This window comes from Mandrillus leucophaeus, unplaced genomic scaffold (assembly GCF_000951045.1).
Source record: "Mandrillus leucophaeus isolate KB7577 unplaced genomic scaffold, Mleu.le_1.0 Scaffold266, whole genome shotgun sequence".
NCBI lineage: Eukaryota > Metazoa > Chordata > Mammalia > Primates > Cercopithecidae > Mandrillus > Mandrillus leucophaeus.
In genome coordinates, this window is record NW_012102765.1 from 2,109,595 (window position 1) to 2,116,700 (window position 7,106).

The 7,106-nt window shown below is 42.4% G+C and overlaps 1 protein-coding gene across 1 annotated transcript in view; it reads left to right on the plus strand.

Moving 5' to 3' along the window:
• RHEB (Ras homolog enriched in brain) overlaps positions 1-7,106 on the plus strand; it is a 52,120-nt gene that overhangs the window by 20,263 nt on the left and 24,751 nt on the right. The gene's annotated exons all lie outside the window — the stretch shown is intronic.

The window sequence follows — 7,106 nt, forward strand, 5'->3', positions numbered from 1 at the left end:
CCCAGCTAATTTTTTGTATTTTTAGTAGAGACGGGGTTTCGCCAGCTGGCCTCAAACTCCTGAGCTCAGGCAATCCGCCCACCTTGGCCTCCCAAAGTGCTAGGATTATAGACGTGAGCCACTGTGTCTGGCCTATTGTGTTTATTTTTAATATGTTTCTCCCCATTAGAATTTATATACTGAGGAAGGGGTTTCTGTCTATTCACCAATGTATTCCCATGCTTAGAATTGTGCCTCGTACTTAGTAGCTGTTTAACAGATAGATACTTGAGTAAATGAATGAATTAATCTGTAGTCAGAGCTTTGAAAACTTGGGATTCAGAATGGAATGGAATGGAATATTGCCATGCTTGGAACTGTAAAAATACAGCTGTTAGGAGGTAGAACTGAGAGAAGGGACAATTGGAGAGTTAATCTTCTTGTTCTACAAAAGGGATTCTGTTTGTAACTGATGAAACTAGGTAGAGGTTTAAGTAAATGTATAACCAAGCTGGAGGGAAGAAACCTAATAGCTGTTCTGCGGGAATGTCATCATTTAGTCAGTAGGGAGGTAGACATCCAGAAGTCACAGCTTGCCTCTTGCCTCTGGCCAGTAGCTTTTCAATTGTATCTTTTTAAGAGAGGGTCTCACTCTGTCACCCAGCCTGGAGTGCAGCCTCGACCTCCTGGTCTCAGGTGGTCCTCCCAAGTACCTGGGAGCATAGGCGTGCACTACCATGCCCTGCTAATTTTTTCTTTTTTTTTTTTTTATAGAGATGGGGGGTCTCACTGTGTTGCCCAGGCTGGTCTTGAATTCCTAGGCCCAAGCAATCTGCCAGCCTCAGCCCAGCCTCCAAAATTGCTGAGATTACAATTACTGTATCCATTCAATTCAGTGGTATTCACTGAGTTCTATTCTGCAGGTTTCATTGATGTTTGATTTCTTTCATTGATGTTTCTCCTAAAGTTGGAGAGCTGCTTCTCTTCCTTAATTACCTCCAGTACTTGAACCTCTATTTACCTGACCTTTTCCTTGAAGGCTCCTCAAGCTAGGACCTACACACCTTTTGTCAGGGGTGTTATTAGAGTTCTACAGGGCGCACAGGTGTATCCCCATAGGCACATTTAATTTAGGGTGAGTAAAATGGAGCTGTAAGTGGCTGAGATCGTTTTCTGTAAGGTGCATTCATCTTCACGGTCGAGTGTGTGGCACCCGACGACTGCAGCATCCAGCAAGAGTTCCCTGTAACGCTGAGAGCAAAAGGGAGCCTAATCAATATGCCCCCGTGGATTTTTAAATCTATTTAAATATTTCAGAGATACCATTATAACAAGCCACATGGAATGAGGTAAACCAAAAATGTGTTTATAAGGAGGAAGGTTCAGAGGAGACGAGGAGGGAGTGTGGGATCTAGAGAACAAGGGGATAGAACAACTTTTGTGGAAGGGGAGGGTGGCTAACTCTTCCTCCAGTGAAAACGTCAGACTGTGTAAGGCAGACAGGGCTACGTGCCCAGCTCAGGGGCTCCAGTCACTATGTTTGATGCGTATGCACCAAGGCTAGGACACTGGGTGAGTAGAGGATAGCAGCAATTGGGACATTGAGAGTGCTTTCCTCATAGCTCAGAAGTCATAGCATATCCTCAGTGCCTGGCCCATAGTAGGTGTCCTTTAAGTGATTATGAACTGAGTTGCTGGTAGGAGCTGGAGGATTAGGGAACACCCTGGAGACGATAGGTGATAATAGATGAACTTGTTGCATGAGGGGAGTGGCTCCTAAACAACAGAACTGCACAACTGAATCACCTAGGGGGCTTGTTCATACTTCCATTCTGGAGTTGCCCATCCAGTAGGTTTGAGTGGGGCTCAATAATTTCTTACAGGTTACCATGTAGTAGTAAGCTGCTGGGCCCACACTTTGAGAAAGAATTACTACTGTTGGAGGCAAGGAAGAAGCCACTCGGGATTCTAAAGCAATGGGATGTGGAGGGATAGACCTTAGCTTGCTAAGGGTCACCAACCCACATGGTTTTGGAATTTTCTGTAGCTGAGCTCAACAGGCTTACAAAGGCAATTGATTAGATTAAGATCATAGAGGTTTGTGGCCGGGTGTCGTGGCTCATGCCTGTAATCCCAGCACTTTGGGAGGCTGAGGCGGGCAGATCATGAGGCCAGGAGATCAAGACCATCCTGGCTAACACGGTGAAACCCCGTCTCTACTAAAAATACAAAAAAAAAAAAAATTAGCTGGGTGTGGTGGCGGGTGCCTGTAGTCTCAGCTACTTGGGAGGCTGAGGCAGGGGAATGGTGTGAACCTGGGAGGCGGAGCTTGCAGTAAGCCAAGATTGCGCCACTGCACTCCAGCCTCGGTGACAGAGCGAGACTCCATCTCAAAAAAAATAAAAAATCAGGTTCGTTAAAGGGCCCTATAGAAGGGAAATTGGAGACTTCTTAGAACAGCGCAGTGGACGATTTGTCTTGGGGCTTATACTGTATAGGGAAGAAAGAAACCTGGTGGAGATTGGAGATTCAAGGTCATAGTTTAGTATATTTCTAACATTTTTGTCTGCAGCCACCTTAGTAAGAAACACATTTTACACTGTGACCCAGTAATAAATGTGTGTATAACTGAGATAGAAGGTTCATAACACCTTTCTTGTTTGTAGTCCATGCTGGCATTCCTATTTCTTAAAAAAATAGTGTGGGTCATGGCACAGTGTATTAACTTCATGACTAGTTAGGCCACACCACTGATTTGAAAACATTGCTTGTAGAGATGGTTTGGATTAGATGATGAGAATCAGAAAGGGAGACCACTGGGGAATACATGGTCCTGTGTATTGATTGATAGGTGGGAAGAAGGGCAGGTGCCAGAGGAACAGCAGTCTGGGTGGTGACCAGGCACTTCTTGGTATGCTCAGGAGCTGGATTGCTGAAGTGGCATGGAGAGGATTACTGGTGCAAAGGCCAGTGGGCTTTCAGGCTAAGCTGTTAGCTTGTGTCCATGGTCATCAAAGCCCCTTAAAGTTATGTTATGAATTTGAGGTGATGAAAGCAGCCCTAGAATGGGTTGTGTCCTAGATACATTACATTGGTTCTAATGGACTCCCCTTTCTGCAGAATGCCTTGATAGACTAGTTAATAGATTGAAAATCTGGTCTTCCCCATCATATCCCAATGAACAAGCAATGTATAAACTGTTTGGGAAAATGCTGGGCTTGTAGGGAGTCGGTGGGAGGGGGGACAGACCGTGGCTGGAGGGCAGTGGCACCCTCACGCACACAGCCTCAACCCTTGGACTCAAGCGATCCTCCTACATCACCTTCTTGAGTAACTGAGACTTCACCACACTCAGCTAATTTTTACATTTTTTTGTAGAGATACGGTTTTACCATGTTGTTCAGACTGGTCTCAAACTCTTGGGGTCAAACAGTCCACCCGCCTCAGCCTCCCAAAGTGTTGGGATTACAGGCATGAGCCACCACACCTGGCTAAAAAGTTATTTTTTAGGAGAATAATCATGATAACAAAGTCAATATTAATCTGAAAACTTAAAATAATTCTGTAAACAGTGCCTGTTTTGCAATAATCACGAGGTATAAGGTTGAGTCAACACCCCTGAAAGTACATACAGCTTCTGTAGTGAAAATACCAGGTGAAAAATTCACTGTACCATTTTATCATTGGAAAAAAAAAAATATGATGCTATTCCCCGATAAACGCTCAGAATAATTTTTTTAAATAATTTTTATTTTTAAAAATTAAGGTGGGTTTTGGTTTGGAGGAAGAATATTTGACAGTTAATTGTGGGAATTGAGATACTGCCTTTTAAAGCATTTGTAGTAATTTATGTCATTAAATGAGTGGTTTGTGTTTGAGGATAAACACATGTCTGAGTATGGGCTACTTTTCCATTTATTTGGGATCACTCCTATGTAGTTTTCATGTAACATTTTTCCAAAGAGTTGATCTGGAGTGTGAGATTATCTTCAGCAAAGAACAGTGTTTCCAGACCTGAATTTGCTAAGGACAAAAGCCAAAGTAAATATATGAAATTATTGAGAGAAAAATGTTAAAGACGATCACAGTAGAGATCACAAATGCCTTTTTATGGCTGCAAGCAGACTACATGAAAATCCTAACCAAAAGATGCGAACTACGTCTCCAGAAGACACTCCTTAAAGCCAGAAATTATAACTAGAACTGAGAACACTTGAAAATGAGTGATGGGGTTTATTTATGAAGATTCATTAGCATTTAATGCTGACTTGTCAAGATTTCAACACTAATTATCTAATAATAGCACTTTCAATGGAAATGGCAGAAAACAGCATGTTAGCAAACATAACCTTCCTATCCCTTCTGGATTATTTAAATAATTAATGACCTCACCCTAGCGGGAGAGCCCCAGGGAGGAGAGACCCAAGGGAAACGTCATTTTTCTTCAGTGCCACTTCTGCTAATGAACAATACCTTTCTCCCAGGGCCAGTGTGATTGAGAATCCAGTTTTCACCCTGGAGAAATAAGTTTTAAATTCTGGTATCCCAATTTACTATTCATGAAAACAACAGTTGGCTGTCAACCTGCGATGTGATTTTGGTTAGACTACATTGTCTGTTACCAGAATGATTACTTAGTTTTCAACCGAAATGTTAATTTAGCCTGTCAAATAGTATATGCCCATTGTGATACAAATGAGGAGCTCTTCTCTCACTACATGTTTGCACTTGATCTCATGCTGTCTTGCTTAATGTGTGTAACTTTCTTTTCTGTTCAAATGTGGCTTCCTAAATTTCACGGGAAACTCCTGAGACTCTTCTCCCCATCCCTTCACTCCCGCAAGTCAGGTTGTTGAGACTTGACCAGTGCCAGTTCAGAGGACTGTCTGATCCAGGGGCTCCCGGTTGCCCAGTGCTTAGGGAGCTTATCTCATGTATCATACTTAGCTCCTCTTTCACTGTTTTTAGTCCAGTTCTACTACACAAAATGTTGCAAAAGTCTTTTAAATTCTATTATTTCCTTTTTTCTTTGTAACTCTTGCCCATATCTTTAGGGAGAAAATGATCTGCTTTCTTTCCTTTCCATTTGTAAGCAAAACAAAAACCCCACAAACCCTTATCCTACCCACATAAGGGTATAAAAAGCCCACCAGAGTCCTTAGAAGTACCCTGCAAAAGCTCTTAAGAAGTTTTTTGTCTTCTTTCTTTCTAATTAAGTTTCATTTCTTTAAGCAGTAGCATTCAGTGTAAATAACAATTTTTTTACTCCTAATTTTTCAGTTTCAGTAACGTAAGAGAGGAGTTTTCCCCTTGCTGTTTTTGTTACCTGAAGTAGTTCTGCTATATTTTGAGTTAAATTCTCCTTTACAGGCTAGCATATATAACATGGTTTCTTTTCAACACAATTCAATTTAAATTTGTGGAATTCTTGAACTATTGTATTCCTATATCACAGGCAGGCCTGTGATTGGGTACCAATAAATACTAGTTGAATTGTTTCTTAATTTCTGATGAACTGTGTTTTCTACTTCATTTGTATAAAATTGAGATCTTTTGTAGTATCTGAATGGCTAAGAGTGACATTTGGAGGTCTACGCTTTAATTTCATTCATTTGTTCAGAAATCTCAGTGTTTACAGTGTGTCAGCTGGCCCTGTGCTGGCTTCAGTAGAGTGTTCACTAAATGAAGATAATTTCAAATAACTTAATAAAGCAGTAGCTGTGAGAATGACTTTTAAGGCATGGGTACTACCTTAGGGTGGTCTTGAAGGTTTCTCTGTGGAACTAACATTTGAGCTCAGATCAGAATGACAAAGATGAGTCATATATTCAGAGATGGGGGGATGGGCGTTGCTAGAATAAAGGGGCCAAGGCGGGCAGGAACTCCAGGAGCAGAAGGGATGTGACTGGAGCCTCAGGACGGGTTGTTGGGGGCTGTTGGCAGAAAAGGTCAGAGTGGTAGGCAGATCAGGGATGGCCTGGTATTTGTGGGCCATGGTTAGAAGTTGGGAATTGATTCTAATTGCAATGAGGATTGGAAGCAGAGAAGTAGCATTTAATTTTCAAATGCTCATGTAAGTTGCTTTGTAGAGAATAGTTTCAGGTTTTAGTAATTCTAGAGACATTTCAAACTGTGTATTGGGCCGCTGATAAGGAGTAAATAGGTCTGCCAACTTGTGGCCTTTCCTTCCCAGCAACCCCTACTTTTTTTATTTTAATAAGACAGTCTCACTGGTGCCCAGACTGGAGTGCAGTGGTGCCATCTCGGCTCACTACAGCGCCCGCCTCCTGGGTTCAAGCTATCTTCCTGCCTCAGCCTCCTGAGTAGCTGGGATTGCGGGTGCCCATCACCAGGTTTGGCTAACTTTTTTTGTATTTTTAGTAGAGACAGGGCCAACCATGTTGGCCAGGCTGGTCTCGAACTCCTGACCTCAGGTGATCCACCTGCCTCAGCCTCCCAAAGTACTGGAATTACAGGCATGAGCCACCGCACCCGGCCAGCAACCACTACTGTTAAGCCAACTTTTTAACAATTTAAATTTTGAGGAATGCCTTTGGTGTGAAAACGTTGTGCAACTATACCTATCCATAGTTTGGAGGAGAAACAAGCGGAAATTAAACCCAAAAGTGTAAGACGGGTGTTACCGTGCCTCTCCTTCACTCTCACTGCACGTCCTGTTGTGGTGGAGTTAAGGACGCCAGGCATATACAGCATATGTGTAATAATGTTCCGAGGATGTGAGAGAGAAGGAAGGGTTTGGAGGTGAAATTGGGGAGGGACCACTTCCTCATTCCTGGTGATAAAGTCATCTGAACTATGCCTCTCATGCGGTTTCTTCACAGGGCACATACCCTGTTCTGAAGTCCTCCAGTAGACATTTTAGGTAACAGAAGAGTGAGAAGCTCTAGTTGTTGATTATTAACATACAAGTTCAATTATTGGCGATTTTGTGAAATCCATACATTTCTTAATTGTCTAGATACTGCTAGGCCTTTCATACTGAATGAGATAGGATTTCTAGCTTCAAAGGAGTTGTTTTTTTTGTTTTTTTTTTTTTTTTTGAGACGGAGTCTTGCTCTGTCGCCCAGGCTGGAGTGCAGTGGCCAGATCTCAGCTCACTGCAAACT